General features: G+C 38.4%; 1 protein-coding gene across 5 annotated transcripts in view; it reads left to right on the forward strand.

The window, feature by feature from the left end:
* Positions 1-17,560, forward strand: part of PLD5 (phospholipase D family member 5) — a 205,141-nt gene that overhangs the window by 149,705 nt on the left and 37,876 nt on the right. The window lies entirely within an intron of this gene.

A 17,560-nucleotide genomic window follows, 5' to 3' on the forward strand; every position in this document is an offset into this window, starting at 1 on the left:
AGGTATTTCATTTCTGTGGACAGGTATGAATGGTGCCTCCTCACTCCATTTCTGATGTACTGCAGAAAGTAGCTCTGATAGATCTTTCCATCCTAGGGGGCATCTTAGAGTCCTCCTTACCCATCCTTCCTATCCCTACTGTTTGACAGAGGAGAAAGTTGAACTCTGACTTCAGATTTGAGCTGATGGGGTAAGACAAAGCTCAGTTTACATGGACAGAAGAGCAGAACAGAAGTGTTGTAGAGTAAAATAAAGTGAATAATTTACAGAACAGTGAGCATGTTTGTACAGATATCTGAGCTACCAGTGAACCTGCAGGTTTTGTCAGCACTTTAGATCTTTTCCTTGCCATGTCTTTGCTATCCTGACTGACCTGAGCTAGCTATAGAAAATGGTAGCTTGATTCCAGAAGCAGCACAGCAAACGCACTGTGAGGCATGAACTGATTTACTCAGCCAACACTCCTTGAGCTGCGGCAGTAGGAACCTCTGAGTGCTACAGTAGTATACATTTGCTAATAATTGTTGCACTACAGGAGTGTTATTTAGTTGCAAAATTAGCCATTCGATAGTGAGGAAATACTAGCTCCAGAACATGTATCTATGATAGACTTTAATTACATTATCTGATGCTATATTTTACATGAAATACCTAACTGGTACTTGGTGTAATCTTACCATGTTAGTTAATAAGAAGATTTTTCCATTGTATGAAATGAGAATACATCAAACATTTAATGCCTGAGGGAGAAGATGCTCATTCAGGGCATATTATCTCTGTTGATAATGGGTAGAATCTTTTTTTATCTCGTATTTAATGTATGTCTCCAGGCTTTCTTTATTGCACATCTGCCAGATCCTGCACTGCATACAGAATGATTTATTTCCTCATAGGATTTTCCGTAGTGCTTCTTGCTGTGGTATCTGAGTGCTCTGCAAATACAGTTTTAATGAATTTCTTCTTACAGAATCACTGTTAGGCAGGTCAGTTGCTGCTTCTCTCTCACAGGGACACCTGGCAATTATTAATTCCAGTACTGGCACCAAAAGCTAGATACAAGCATTTGTTTTTTATAATCATAATTGTAAATATGTATGTTCATTTTTTTAAAAAGCGACAGCAAACATGAGTGTGTTTTCCCAACTCTAACACTGTCAAATTTATCACTAAACATATAACTTATGATGCTATTTTTATAGGACCTTTAATAATAGGCAGACTTATGGTGAATTCTTGATTCTCTTTAGTTAAAGCTGTTATTCATTTTCTCACTTACATATACAAATACTATGCATGTATGTGACTGTGTTATGAAAGGTAGGCCTGCCTCCAGGTAAATTTGGCTCACTGTGTAAACAAACACTTTATCCTTCCTGTGCTGTGACAGTACCTTATTAATGCTTGTTTTCAAGGTTATTGCTTTAGCCTTTTCTCAGCAGTCTTGGTTTACTAGATTGAAACATTTCTCGTAACCCTCCCATTCCTTGCACATAATTATGTACCAGTCTTTGTGCCTCAGTAACATCTGAATGGTATTGTTTTCAATTAGCAGGTTGCTGTATCATTTCTTACATGCACAGAATCTAAGTTCTATGCTAATTACAATATTATTTTAGCTGACAGTATTAACACTTTTTAAGGCACGCCAATGCATTTCCTTCAATTTGTAGGCTTTATTCTTTTTTTTCCTTTTCCCCAGTATTCCTGTTTCATAAATCATTTTTCATATATTTGCAAGGAATGCTTTTTATCAGTGCTTGAGATAGCAGATATGGAAAGAGGACTCTGTCCCTTTCACAGATAAGATTTAAAAAAACAAAATCATCTAATTTAACCTACAGGATTTTAGTGCTGAAACTGAAGAATCATATGAAGTCTCTGTTAAATATGGCAGGATCTAATCATAACATGATACTCTGACTTACTGAGTAGTTTGTGAACATTTGTTTAGGGTTAGATGCAACCAAATTAGAAAAGCAGACAAAATATATTACTGTAGAGAGACAAATAAATTAGTAGAAAGTGGAGCACTGTAAGCTTTTTGAGCTTTTATTTGTACACTTTGCATTGCAAACACTAGCAGTTGCCATTCCATGACAAATCAAATCTGTCTGGGCAGCTGAGTGATCCCAAGCTGCTCTTTGCCATCCCTACCATATGTTGCCCCTCCCTGCCTCCTTCTTTGCATCAGTGCTCATATGGCAAAACAGTCCAGGAGGCTGGTTGGCTGGTCTACAGACTGATTTTTTTTTAACTTTTTTTTTAAACTGGCAGAATTCTAATTTGCATTTGATTTCTGTTACTCAGTGTGTTATCTCACAGTTTATATACAAAATAAGGATAGGAAACATGTAGAGCAATTGACAGTGAAGGCAGAACCACTGGAACTTGGTTTAGATGGACTTGATCTGCAAGTTCATTTAATGCTTAGGAATTATTAGTGTTTTAGAAGGTTTTTTTCTTTACCCTTGTTTTAATGAAATTGTTCCCCAGCAGACACCAGTAGTAAATATTTGTGTTTATTGATTGTGTAAGTTAAATATGTATATATCATACATACATGTGTTTAAAACCATATTCTGTCTGCTTTTGTTGGCACGCTTAAGGCCTAGAATGGTTTTAGAGCTGTCAGGCTTTTGGAACATTAGTTCCTATCTTCTACCACATTCACGTTCCTTTTCTTTATGTCAAGGTGTGAGTGAATGGGAAGATGATTTCATACTTTTAACATGTTATAGAAAGACTGAAAAACTTGTGTTTTGTTATGGAAAGATGGAGAACATTTGAGAATCTCAGTTCAGTTTCTCCTTAGGAAACATGCTGGCAGTTAGGCACTATATTTTAACCTAGAGCCTTTGTGTAATACAAGTCCTAGGAATGTGGAGTCCTCCATTTGGGAGAAAACTACTTCTTTGGAAAAGGCAAACCCACCAGTTAGCAAGGGCACCTTTTGATAAGTTTAAGTTGACATAAAATATGCTTGGAGGGAGAGGGGAGCTGGGTGAATTTGCAGTTTTCTGTAGGCAGGTGGTTGGATAAAGCATTATTAAATATAAATTTCAGCCTAGAATATTTAGTTTCAGTATTAGAAAAAAACTGTTGCAAACCAGTGGACAGTGGAATTTGAGCAGATTATGAAAGAGAAACCATGGGAGATATTAAGAAAGTAGGCAGGCCTCTATGAGTGCAGTCTCGTGTTTCTCTCTGGTGTGTAGGATAGGTCTAGGCTCATTTAAAGGATTGTTTTAATAGTTGCATTATATAGAAGAATAACCTAAACTTATATATTTAAGTAATTCCTTCTTCATGTGAAGATCATGCTGGGAATCATTGTAAAAAACAGTGTGAAGGCTAAAAGAAGAATACACTTCATTCAGTGGGAAACTAGAAATGATGCTAATGGATTTTTGGTGCATGGGAGTGTAAAGAGTGCTTTTAAAAGCTGAAACCCAGCTGATGGCTATATCTAAGGTATTGAATGGAGTTGTAGCCCTACTGTTTTCTCATCAGTCAGTCTTTCCTAGGCCAGGTTCTGTAAGATTGTGAAAGGACGGGTGTAAGAGACAAAGTCCATCTCTTAAAATTCAGAGGTACCAAAAATAGACTCATTTCATCTTTGTTTTTTTCAGGAATAAGTAAGTAGGATCCTTTAAGTGGATCAAGGATGAGTTCCCCTGAAGGAAGCAATTTGGATCTGAATTTCACATAATTCAGTTTCACATCAGACATTTGAATATTTACCTAACATCTGGACACACTAATATGCAGAAACTCCTGTTTAGCTGTTCTGGGGGGGGGAACACCTTTCTATTTAGGCACTTCTTTGACTCATTTTATGTTACTAAGTATACACACATCCACTGAAGTGTTCAGCATTGGTTTTATGCCTAAATCCCATAAGGACTCATAAGAAATGTTTCTCATTTGTTTCAGCTGGGGAGCTAGATCCTGCAATATAAGGTAAGCCAAGCCATGTCCAACTTCATTAATCATGACTGAAAAGAGAGGGCAGGTAAAATTTTTGTTACATCTTAGAGATGCATATAGATGGACAAATGTTTTTGACACAGAACATCTGCCTGAATTATGGAAGAATAGGTTCAAAATCCTGATCCATCTAGAAGTTTTTAAATTTTCAGTTTGAAAGAGAGTGACCTACCTCACCAGGCATGTGACAGAAATCAGATTAAGCCAGTACTGAAGATCCTTAACCTCATAAAATAGGGAGTGTGATCACAAAGGTTTGGAAAATGTAGAAGATATTCTTTCTGTAGAGGATCTGTTTGGGTCCTTGATATTTAAGTTCTAACAGTTTGCAGAAATTTTTGACATTTCTGCCTTCATTTGAACGTGATGTTTATTTGGGATAGAAGAAACCTGCTGTGTAGTCCTTGCTCTGCTTTATTTCTCCTGCTAACCTCACATATTTTGAAAGAAACTTGGAAGAATTATTTTAAGCTTCTGGTTACAGGACAGGATTTTGAAACTTGGTCAGAGAATGGATCCTTCTGTGCAGTTCTGAATGAGTTGTTGATGTAAATGGCATAGTTTCTATTGTCATCATCTACTGTCTAGTTTAGATGTCTTAGTTCAAAAACATAAGGTGCTGTAGTCCAGCTTTTGTTTAATGTTCTATGGGAAACAATGCCTACTCTGGGATTAAAACTTCATCAGATGCACAAATATCCTCAAAATAGTCACCATAGTAGACTGCTGTGCAAAACAGCTTATTTTCTTTTATGGATCTGAAACCCACCAATTTTAAGAAGATTTAGGCATGGTCTGCCCTAAAGAGTGATCTAACAATAGAAAATTAGTAGTGTGAGACTGTTACGACAATAATTTATAAAGAAAAAAAAATCTTTAAATTCTAGAGGCAATCATGGCCTTGGCTTGTACTGGCTTGTTTTCAAGAGAGAGAGAGGGGGAAAAGGTTTATTTAAGCTAAAACCTCTTGGTGTCCACAGAAACCAGATATGCAAGTGGCAAAGTCTAGTTTTAAATTCTATGACATTTGTGTCTATAGATTTAGAAATGAGTGATCTTTAAGGGCTTTTCCAACCTGAGTGATTCTATGAAGGTAAAGCATGTGTAATGTGCAGTTTGGCATTATATAATATCACTCATTTGTTTTCCAGTATCTGTAGCTGTTGTTTAAAAGAACCATAGTAGTAATACATCTGACTTGATAAATTAAGATTATATTCACTCTAAGGCATTTCTAACATGCTAGATGTTTAGTAGAAAAAATGTCATAATTCTTCTGCTTTAAAATCTTTAATTGAAAAAGTCTTTTACAGTTGATGGATCAGTATTTTTGTATGTATTTGCAGTTTGCAAATTTATTTGCATTTAAGTCTGCTACTAATGCATGTGCATTCATGGATTTGGTGGAAATGGGTGTGCTTGTGTTTTGCAAGTTTCAGAACAGTTACAAGTGTTGATAATCCAGCCATTTTGTGAACAATTTCTTTTGTTCAGTGATAAGTACTCAGGTCCAACAAAGCAGGTTCACACCACAGAAAATATCTCCAAATCTTGTTTGATAATTTGCATGGTTGGTTTTTGTATGACAATAGTGGTTTGAATCACTGACACTTTTTGGCACGGAGAAACCAATAACAGATGGCATTAGACAAAATTAGTTATGACATTTCTATAACATATAGATTGCATGCAAGTTCCTACCTACTGTTATTGGAAGAGCTGGTAAGAGCTGCCAGGACTGTAGAGCTCAGAAAAGATTTGTTAGGTAGCTGTGCTCCCCTTGTGGAAGTGTTGGTACCCTGTGCTCTCTCTTAGTTGCAAAAACACTAGTGCTATCTCATCCCAAAAAGTGATGATAGCCAATGATGTTTTATGTAGGGATCCAAAGAAAGCAGTATGTTTTATCTCTGAATTTTGTCTGCTCATCTAGATCACAGATATTTCTTGTCCACTTTAAACTTGACTGACTTCTTAGAACTGTACTGTTACTGCTGACTTACCATAGAATCACAGAATGTCTTGGGTTGGAAAGGACCTTAAAGATCATAGAGTTCCGACCCTCCTGCTGTGGGCAAGGTTGTTACCCATCAGATCAGGCTGACCAGGGCCCCATCCAACCTTTTTGTACATTTCATATATTAATTTTTAAAGTAACCTTATATTTCTACAGTGCTAAGGTGTTTTATAAATTTTTATACAGCCTAGTGGTTGGAAATGAAATTACATTAAGCTTAGTCTGAAGTACTTCATCTGGAAGTAAAGATCTCAGAATAATATCTCTACATTACTCTCCATCATTTCCATCTCTCTTTGCCCATTCTTACAATCTGATTATCTCTAAAGCAGACACTTGTGAAGAGAGTACATTCAGCATATTTTCTGTCTTTCAGACAGAATATTAAGTGTATACAGTTTATAGTATATAGAACAAATATTAACATCTAGTGCAGGAATTTATAGTCACTTCCATCGCTCAAAGTGAAACAGATTTCTGTTCCTGATGATTTTAATCTAAGGAGCCATGTATACATATAAAGTGATGTGAAAAATACCAGCGAAGTTACAGGACAACGTAATACCTATATTAAGGTTCAAAATTATGTCAGCAGTGTGTTATTAAGATTACAGTGTCTTTCAAAAATAACACTTTTCATGCAAATGGTCACTGAGCAACTTTTTCCAGCTGTAAGGTAATAGAAACAAACTGGAGGTATATTGTTTGCCTTGGTGGAATAATCAGTACTACGTGCTCATGCAAGGAGCATAATGGAAATAAGTAGAGTAAAATATTCTTACCCTTTATATTCTTTTGGCAATCTGTAGTTTCCAAACTCCCCTGTTATGGAATTTAGAAATCTGACATTTTGTTTGATCTTTCAGCAAATACTTTTGAATCTGCCTTTTTGTCATCCACAGACCCACTACCCACAATAGCAACGTTCTGCAGCTTCAGTATCCATTGTTCCTTGAAATCTTTTTTACTTATTTATTTCAACAATTAGCTTATCTAAGTGTATTCCCTTTCATTTTCTATCTTCTTTCCTTTCTGTTTTCTAAAATCTTTTGATCTCTTGAACACAAATATGCTTATGGAAGGATGCAATTTAAAAACTAATATTCTTTTTTAGCCTGGTTTATAACTGTATTTGCATCATCACTTGGGAGAGATGCGTTTTGGTAATATTTTATGTTAATTTTGAACTTCTATTAAAATGTTTTTGAATATTACCACGAGATCAGTACAGATTTTTCTCTTTAGTCTTTGATTTCTTTGTAGCATACATTCTTGGAATATGAAGGCCTTCTTCCTGAAATTAAGTATCACCAGAAGGGGCTTGAGAGATGGAAGCGTTGGCATTACAAAGATAGTGAGATTAAGTATAGAGTGGTCATCCTTACAGGGTCTTTTTGATAGTTGCAGCTTGAATTGGTGCTATGTATTCCTCAAAATAAATTAAGAGCTGATACTCTTGCATTCCCTAATATGATAAACAGTAATTTATGGTACAAAAAGACGCGTTCTTTGCATCATGTCTTTTTATGCCATTAAACTGTTTATAGCTATGATGTCAGTTGAATATGACACTCTTCTTCCCACTGGACCCTATCAAATTTAATGTGCAGGGGTATTTATGATGATGTAAGCATTTGTATAGTATTTTATCTTGCTATCATTTTCATTGTATAGTCTCATCTTTTGCTTCATAAGCACTGATCAAGATTTAATCTGTAGACAAACTTTTTCTTTTTTCTATGGTGTTAATGCTGAAATAGATATGCTTCATTAATATTCAAGAATAAACTTTCATAGTTATCAGAGAGGAGGAATAGCTTAGTTCCCATTTTACATATGAAAAAATGACACAGATAAGTGCCAAGACATCCTCTTATTTTGATGCCAGTTTGTGACATGCACAATCTGTGGGATTTTTTTTGTTTTGTTTTTAGTTGTGTTCAAAGGGCATTTAGGTGTTGTACTGAGGGACATGGTTTAGAGGAAATTATTGGTGGTAGGTGGACAGCTGGACTGGATGATCTTGGAGGCCTTTTCCAACCTTGGTGATTCTGTGATTCTAAAGATATTTATGATTGTGTAGCACTCAGTGTGCATCGGTGTCATTGTGAATAAAATTAGACCCCAAGGGCTCAAATCAGTTCTTTGAAATATGAAATTTGCAGCTGCCCTGTGTTGCTTTCTCTCATACAGAGCGACTCTGTGGAACATCAACTGTGGGATCTGAAAATTCTCGGTACTTTGAAACAGCTTAAAATATGAGGCTATTCTTTTTTCTCTTGAAACCTAGCCTTATTTGCTCCATTTTGCTTTTCATAACAAATGAGAGAGGTCCTTCAGCAGCAGACTGCTTTATTCCAAGGCCCTCTCCAGCAGAACTGTTTCCTGTGCTTTGTGTGACCTTCTAAACTGCTGTCAGTTTGACCTTTCATTGAATCTAGTTGATTTTTCTGTTCTATCTTTTCTCTTACACTCTAATCACTCAGGCTTCCCTTCCAGGTAGCTGCTTCAGGTGAGCTGCTGAAATAATGTCACTTTCTCCTGCAGTTTAGAGTGAGATTTGAAGGGATTGGCATCAAGTCTGTGATGTGATTGTTGGGACTAGAAGTGTGTGCTATCTTCTGACTTCACTTTCATAGGGATTCCAGTGTAAGGAAAATTCTACATACCTGGTTGTTGAAGGTGTCATGAGGGAGTAACACTGGATCTTTATTCTCATCCTTCACAGTTGCTGATGTTTACAAAGAAGAAATGAGGTGATACCTGTTGTCTAGTCCTTCAGGACACTAAGTTCCTCTGTGATTTCAGTGTGCTGTTCCTTAATTTTTGACTGCACAGCCCATGTGCCCTTCACTCAATTAATGACAGAATCTGTGGAGTTGCGACTTCCTTTTATTTTGCTTTCTAAGTTTCAAATAGGCTGCTCAGATAAAAGTCAAGTTGTGTTAAAAAGCTGCTAACTGACAAACTATTGATTTGTGTCCCCTATGTATTTCCTCAGAGACAAAGCATTTTTTCCTTACATACTTTCTGTTTTTCCTCAGTGCACTGTGTGGATTTTTCTACTTACAGCCAACAGCTGGGGAATCGTACAGCTGTCCCTTTAAAATGTCTTCATTTTAGTGTATGAACCACCCCTGCAGCCAAAGCAGAATGCTGAAGCCTTCAGAAATGCATCCAGTCTGGTCAGAGGCAATAGTAAATCATGTGTGAGACACTTGAGCCACCTACAGCAGAGCTGCAGAGTCTATTCTGCATACTTACTTCTATTAAAGAAGAAACTATAGGAAGTGCTTTGTTCTTTTAAAAACCTTAGACCCAGCTTCAGATGTTTTTTTGGACTAAGAAAGCAATAAAACACACCCACAGTCCTAATCTGCAACAACTGCCAGTAATCTGACTACCTTAGAATTGTACGTCCTCAGTTAACACTTGCAGGAGCTCTAGCAAATCCAATAAAAAATTAGGACCAAACTGGGTACCCCAAAACTGTGAATATTCTTAAAACTCCAAGAAAAAATAATTCTTTCCTTTCCATAAACTTTTCTGTTGAGGCTTGTAAAATGCATCATGCTACTTATGTACTTGGAGAATAAGATATGTTCCTCAAGTGAATGAATAACTGAATAAATGGAGCAGTGATGAGTGGGCAAGGTGAGAGTGAAATGATGAACTAAGGCTGAAGTGGGAGAGTGTGAAGGATGATGTTGGGAGGAAAGTAGTGGGGCAGATGGAATAAAAGGTAGATCTATGAGAATCATTCTATGATTTAATGAGAAATTAACCAGATGAAAGAGGACAGGAACAGAAAACTGAGTAATCTATTTAGGAAAACATCAGAAAAGAATGCTGGTAAGAGGCCAGGCACGTTCTTGGTGGACTTGTGACAAGGTAGATGAAAGTATAATTGGAATTCTTATAGCAGTAATCTGGGGAAAAAAAATAGAAAAGTTAAAGGCTGACTTGGCAGGATGATAGAATGGGATCAAAGGAAAGAGTTAGGGAAAGATGCTGAGAGAGAAGTGAGTAGAAAAAGGAAATGTCTGTGCCACTGACAGACCCAGGTTAGTGCTGGCTGTGCCTCTGTTTTCCTTAAATGGCTGTGGCTACATCATCCTGGGTTTTTGTAGCTTTGATAATACTTGAGAGCTGCTCAGAGCATCAGTTAGTGCAAGTGCAGGAAAAAAAAAAATGGATTCTATTTTGAAGGTATTGTTAACAAAAAATAAAAAAGCAGCATCTTAGAACTGAAGAACACTGCCTTTTGTGCCAGTGTTCTCTGTCCTCATCTTTTTGCATGTCCTACAGTACACTTTATCACCTAGATTTGAGATTTCTCCTCGATGGAAAGGAAATCAACATTAGCCAAAGCAGAACTGCAGATGTCTGAAGAGCACATTTTGGGTTATTAGTAGTCAACATTTAGAAGTGACTGATGATAATATTGAAAGATTTAGAATATGTAATATCAGAATGAAATAATGTTGCTTTAAAAAAAAAAAAAAAAAGAGGGAAATAGTTGCTTTTTTTTTTAAGGGATTGAACCCTGAAATATTCATTCTTAGAGGGTTCTGATTCTCATTTCTTGTGTAAGATGAAAAAATGTCCCTGAATTCTAGAATGTTTAATCTAGGAAATATATAAAGGAGTCTAGTTCTTCATAATGCTAATCCAAGTAAAGGATCTTTGAAAATGGAAAGTGCATGAGCTTACTAATCTCTGTTATATTTAAAATAGCTTTCTTTTCTAGTAAAAACTCATGCATTTATAATTAGGCAAAGAAAAAAAGTCACAATCTAGCTTTAGTAAATGCTTTTATTGATAGTATAATAGTCTTCCTTTAAGTGATAATATGCTTTGTCGCCTGAATCAGCTAAGTAAGAAAATTATTTTTCCCAATCTGTAAAGCAATCACTTTTATAGCTTCATCTAGTAAATGAGCAGCGCACTCTCCAATAATGGAAGGCCAAAAAAATGTGGAAATTAAAACTATAGATATATATTCTATCAAACTTTGTTGTACAGTAGTTATCTTACAGACTCTGTCTGCTTTCTTCTGGAAAACGTGGCATATAAAATTCTAAAATAACAGATGAAATTCTTACCTAAGGATTTTAGAAGACAAAATAGGAAGAAAGGAAAGAACCATTGCAGTGCAAATGATTAAGAAAACAAAATAACAAAAAAACTCTTCAAACGTATGGTATTATAAATGATCTCTTAACCCTTCTCTGCACTGTCATACATGGCATGGTTTGCCCACTTTGTATTAAAATGGACCTCTGGTGTTTTGTTCAGTGAATCAGAAATGTTATTTAGTTGCTGTGAGTAGGTTTTACAAGGAAATGTTGTCAGGCCTCTCTTTCATCCCTCCTGTGCCATGGAAAGAAACATCTTGGGTTTTTGTCAGGTTTTCTGCTGAATAAATCAAAGGGCACAGCAGTCAGTGTAAAATGCATTCACATGGGTGAGAACTGTAATGCTGTGATGCTGAACTCTGTCTAGAGCAATGTACTTAGCTGAGAAATTGGTATTTTGATTACACGGACAAGCAACAAAGGCCGACATTTGAAATCTTGGAAACCACTGTTATGGTGTATTTGGATAAATGTTGCCTTGGGAACTAACTAGCTCCCAAGATGTCACTGCAGTTAAACAAGCAATTGAAATAAATTAATTCTGACCTTTCCTTTGTTCTCGAGAATCTGTTGTTCCGCGTACTGTGAGCAAACTCTGCACACACGTGCATCCCCTGATGAGTCTTCTCTGGATCTCCTATGTCAATCTGATCCATTGTGTAAGCATGCGGGAAATGTCATCGCAATCAAATACCAGAACTGCCCTCATATCTACTTTGTGTGATGAAAGTGGTTATGCGAGGTGAAAGGCAAACGTACTGGGAAATGGCAGCGTGAATGCATCTGGTTTTGAGAGGAACTGAGACTTTGCTCACACGGACATATGTTTAAATGGCAGCACTGTTAGAAAGCAGTTCCTGCATCTTGCTGCAGCCAACCATGAGCCACTCATTCCCATCCTTGTGCTGTGCCTTCACTTGTGTCAGATAAATTGTTCACAGCTACATGGTGAATTGGGTCTGGTAGAATTATTCTTCTTTTTTTTTTATTGTTATATACTTATTTTTTTTAACCTAATCTGTTTTCTGATCCAGTGCATCCTTTGGATGCCCAAAAAGTGACTCGGCACAGCTGAGGTGGTGTTGGAAGGAAGGAGTCACTGAAAATGAGATATGTTCTATTACTGTTAATTTAAAAAAGCAGGATCAAGCTTTTGGGGCTGCATTGGTTATAGAACCATAGAATCATGGTTCACGTAAATTATTTTATTCACTAAATAGGTGCAAAACAAAACAAAACAAGACTGGTGAACATGGATCTTTGCTGTTCCTGATCACACAGGCCTGAGCCTAGCAGCATGTTATGGTCTGTCAAGGGAAGCAGCTAAGGAGCTGGCTGGGTGCCTGGAGAGGGGGCTGGGAAGGCAACTGGCAGTGACAAAGGCCTCTCTGCTCACGCCTGTATCTCTGCAAGGGGATCCCTGACTGTAGCCCATCTGCTCAGGGAAGAGCTCTCCTAGCAGCCTCCAAGCTACAGCCAGGCTTGGACACATGAGCTGGCTGGGGAGTGTGCCAGCAGAGCTGTGTGCTTTCTGTGTGTTCTCTCTGAACCACTCACACCACAGCCCTAGGCCTGTGAGCCCATCCAGTTCAATTCCAGGGGCTACTGCAGGCAGCCACATTTCTCCAGTGATGCACTGGAGGGGCCTGTGGGATGCAGCTGGTGATTCCTTTTCCATGTGCTGAACCTCTCTAAGCTGCCCTTGTATCAGGAACTACAATATGATGTAAAGTAAGGCAGCAAGCAATCCAGTAATTTTCCACTATAAGGTCTCAAACAGAAGCAGACCCATTTACTGCACTGATATTGTTTAGAGAAGCTGTGTGTAGAGAAGCATGTAGCTTACTGTACATACATCAGCAGAGAGTGGGAATTTCACTCAGAAAGAAGACGTTTTTGCCTGGAAGGCAGTTTAAGACAGGCAATATAAGGTCAAGGTGTTGTGAACACTAGCTGTAATAAGTAGACTCTCTTGGTTTTATTGGCCTTGTACTAGAACATAATTTCTTTGTGTAACAATTATTTCATTTTTGTATGTATGTGGTAGTTGCATATGGAGCTGCTAAAGAAAAAATGTATGTTTGATGTTGTATTGTTTTAATTACTATGGGTTTAAACTGGTGAAAAGCACATAATTCCAGAATGTCAGGATCAGTCCTGGTTGTTTGCAATAAGGAGGGGTATGTGTGAGAGAAACAGGGGAGTATGTAAGCAAAACAGCTGATTTGCACTGAAGGTATCGCCATCAGAGACTTCCCTAAAAGTCCATGAGTGTTCTCTCTGTAATATAAGTCTGAATCATTAATCCTTCTGCAACCAGGCAGACTTTAAAATTACATTTCAAATCCAATATTCCATAAAGAGCAAGAAATAGTAGATAGTCTATTTTGCCTTTTAATCATTCAGAGGCAAAAACAACTTTGTGTTGTCAAGTTGTGCATTCCTCTGCTTTTGTACTTGTCCTCCTCTGAGCGCTGGCAGGTCACACTAATGGAGCTTCTGGAATAACTCCAGAGGTTTTGCAGTCAGTTAGGAAGAAAGCAGAAAAGTTCCTGGGGAGCTGATCCTCTGCCGGGGTCTCTCGTGTCTGTACACTACAGGGCAGCTACTCTGCCACTTGGCAGGGTATGGAAAATTCTGGATTTCTGTCTCAGTAGAATGAAACTGATTTTTATTTATAGGTACTTTGTCTTGTAGCTGAAAGCAAGTAAGTAAAATGGAAGCATCTGTTGCATAATGTAAGGAAGTGTTCACTTTGAAAATATATACATCTACATAGATGTGTGTACACACGTTCATATTTCCTAGTGAGCAAGTTGTATTTAAAAAAATAAGTTTGAGGTCTAGGGGTAATAAAGGATCTTTTGTTGAGCTTTGAGTTGCACATTAACAGCATCGCAGCTGCTCTGAAAAATCAAAATAGCTGAAGGAGGGCAGCTGCTCCCTGGCACAACAGCGGCACAGTGCATAATATGTAATGCCTCCTACCTGCATGTGAGTGCTCAAGCACCCCTGTGCTCAAGTGTAGTGTGCCTTGTGAGCTTGATTTCCTGGTATGGACTGGGTAAGCCCACTCTTGGCTCCAGCTTGAGGCCACTGTCCAAAATATATGGATCAAAATGAATCTTTGTGTGCCAAATGGCTGTCAGCAGCAGTGCAAAGCAAATTAGCCATAGCTCAAACCCTTAGATTCCTTTTGAAAGGTCATGTTACTTGGAATGTTTGCTTGGGAATACATAGAATTAGAAGAGGAAAACAACAGCGCCATGAGCAAAGGGTGTGCAACATGGTGATGAGTGAAGGGATGGCAAGATGGGTAAGCCGAGGAGAGCAGCTGGTCCTGCTGTGGTCAGCATGGTGTGACATATGGGGAGCAGTGGCTGGGGGATGCACGGTGGATTGGATGTAGGGCAGGAACATTTGCCAGGTTCCAACCACAAGTATTCCGGAGAGCCATAAGCAGCATTGCTTTCCCTGGCCAGGCTCATCTAGTGTACTAGAGCTTCCTTTTATCCTGCTCTCCCTTCCCTGTTGGGAGCTCTCACCAATTCCCCCACATCCTCAGACTACCAACAGCTGGTGCAGCCACCCCTTCCCACCACCTGCATAGCCCTGTGTCACAGGCCCTGTTCCCTTGAGATGGGGAAGAAGGGGCATTAAAAAGTCCCCATTTACAGCTCTCTTCTGTCTAGCAGTTGTACCCAGCCTGCCTCCCACCCTGTTGTCCTGGGGCTCTGCACCACACACTGTCCCAACATGTGCTGTCAGGTTGCATATCTCTGTTCTTCCTGCCATCTTTTTATTGCTGCGCAGTTTCCTTCTGTCATGGCCAATGAGGTGAGGGCTCTTGGGCCTTCATCACCACTCTGCCTGTGGTGAGTCACCCCTCACTGTTGCTGTAAGTCTTCCCAGGTCTGCTCTCTTCTTGATCCCATAGATCTTTCCCCTTTCCCTTCTTTTCTTTGGTTTTAAAAACATCACAGTGAGAGTAAGAAAGTTGTGAAGACGGAAGGCCAATTTTAGCCACAGTACAAGCAACACAGCTTCTGTTCCATGGGCATTATGTTTGCTGGCTCCAGGGCAGCCTAGTCTGGTACTGGCACTGCTGAGAATTTGCATGTTTGCTTTCAAGGCAGCTGAGATAACAGCAGTCTAAACAGTTGCTCTTTCTGGTTATTTTATAAAAACAATTTACTGTGTCCACTGGAGTGTTGATTTGGCTCAGTGACACTGCCTTTGTACCAGGACAGCCTGGTGCTATTCCAGGCTGCATGCAGATGTAGGATCTAAAGTCTCTGTTCACCCCTTCCAGTTGTGGCATAAACAAGGCTGAGGGGCAGCCCTGTGCACCCTGTCCTGCTGCAGCCTGCCTCACAGAAAGCCTAGGTGTTCAAGGGCAGGGTCCTCTCTCTGCACCCCAACCTGATTCAGTCACTGCTCTGCCCTGGGGTGCAGAACCTTTAGGCCTAGAAGAGAAAGTGGTCAGAGAAATGCCTGCCACTTAAAGCATGCTTTGATACGTACAGTGTTTTCTTCCTTCAGGAAAGGGGCACTCCGGACCAGCCCTTACAGTGCACAATTTCATGAGAAATCCACTTGAGTTCTGAGTGACAGCACTGTTTTTCTCTAAGCTCTCATCTTGCACTTTAATGTTTAGTGAACCAAAATTGTTAGATTTATTTTCTAAGAGTCTGGTATCTATGGTAGCAATCAAACCTACAAATTGTGCCTTCTAGTTGAACTCAGTAGACCCAGCTTTGTGTAATTGAAGCTGCGGTATGATAAAGAGTTCTGTTATGGCTTCACGTATTGATCAGTCCAATTTAATTTCCTCGTGGGACCTGGGCTGTGCTAGGGATGATGGATTGTGTTGAAAGCCCGATAAGCGTATTTTAACAAAACATCTCAAGGGCTTCTAGAACAGAGGCAATTATCAATACTGATGCATGTTTCCTTTCATCAAAAGTTAAGGGCTCATTAATAGGCTGTACAGCAGCTGCTGTTGCAACACATGACTTTTTTTTATTAACTTGGAGATACTGTTTCCTCAACCTTGTAAGTGGGCTGTTTCCTGGAGGAAAATAAATTGGGTTCCAGGTTTTGTTTTTAATTGTATGTGTGCTAGCAGTATCTTCTGCACTGCTGTACTCACTATTTTGGTAATTGAAACCTACTTTATATTTTAGGGTTATAGTCTTGTCCCAGTGATCATACCAGTATGTGAACTGCTACTTAGGTCCTATAGCCAGAATTCTGTGTTGGGTTACTGATCATGGCTACTGTTTTTAATCTTCATGTTGTTGGTAAAATAGTTTACTGCTGTGGATTTGGCAATCAGCATTTTTGTTCAGCACTGAATATTTTAAAAAGATTTTTATTTTAGGCTCTCGGTTATAAGAAGGAAGACCGTTGTTTCTGTTGACAGTGTTACCTTTCCTATATAAAAATGCTAACACTTCATTTATAAGCTATTTGCTGTAGGTGGGCTGTGGGTGTTAAATTCAAACTTGTTTAATGCTGTGAATAGGATGTAAGAAAATACGATTGAAGTGAACTGTTATGTTAAACTTGATTTTTAAGCAGTTTTCAGACATGCAGCTATAAGTTCAGTGCTTTCCAGAATTGTTTGCCTTAGCTAGTAGAAGGAGTTGCCTTTATTTATTCATCAGAAAACAATCTAATCCATTTAATGCCCCTATAATGATTTCACGTTTCTTTCCCATTTCACACACGTTATCTCATTAATTAGCATAATTCTACTCATTAACACATGGATTGAAAGCAGTAATGTTCAAAGGGGTAATGCTTTCTTTCCAGCCTTTCCTTTGCTTTCATTGAAGAATGTGGATGGGTGATACCTAGAAAAAACTGGAAGCATAGTTGGCTAGAGCCAAGCATATATAAGTGTAGAGGCCACGAGGCATGTTCCTTTTCTTGCTCAAAGTCCTGCGTTGTGAGTTTGGTGCTTCACCATATTTGATTTTTTTTTTCTCTTCCTGGTGCCTGAACTTAGAATCATTCATTCAAGTGAGATTTACAATTTTCAAAATAAAAACAAGGAATACTTAGCACTGGTATTTACAGCTTAAAATTGAGAATATTTCTTAGTCAGAAATAAGAAGTTAAAAATATATTTATTTTTCCCCTAAGTATCCTGGAGTTTTTAAAGTTGTAATTTCTTTCTGGACATTATGGAAATGCATGGTACTGATGGTCACAGGAATGCTTATTGGGAAGTGGCTGGCACTGTTACTGGAAAGCTCTCTCAGTCTACTCTTCATCAGTTAGTCTCATATTAGTTGTCACACTGGGTTACTGTAAATTACCTTTGACAATAATTAATTTAGATCAATCACCTAATCTTAAAAATAAACATCACTGAAAAAAACTAATCTCACTGAAAAAACATGACAATAACAAT

Source organism: Phasianus colchicus, chromosome 2 (genome assembly GCF_987193195.1).
Source record: "Phasianus colchicus chromosome 2, bPhaCol1.hap1.1, whole genome shotgun sequence".
NCBI lineage: Eukaryota > Metazoa > Chordata > Aves > Galliformes > Phasianidae > Phasianus > Phasianus colchicus.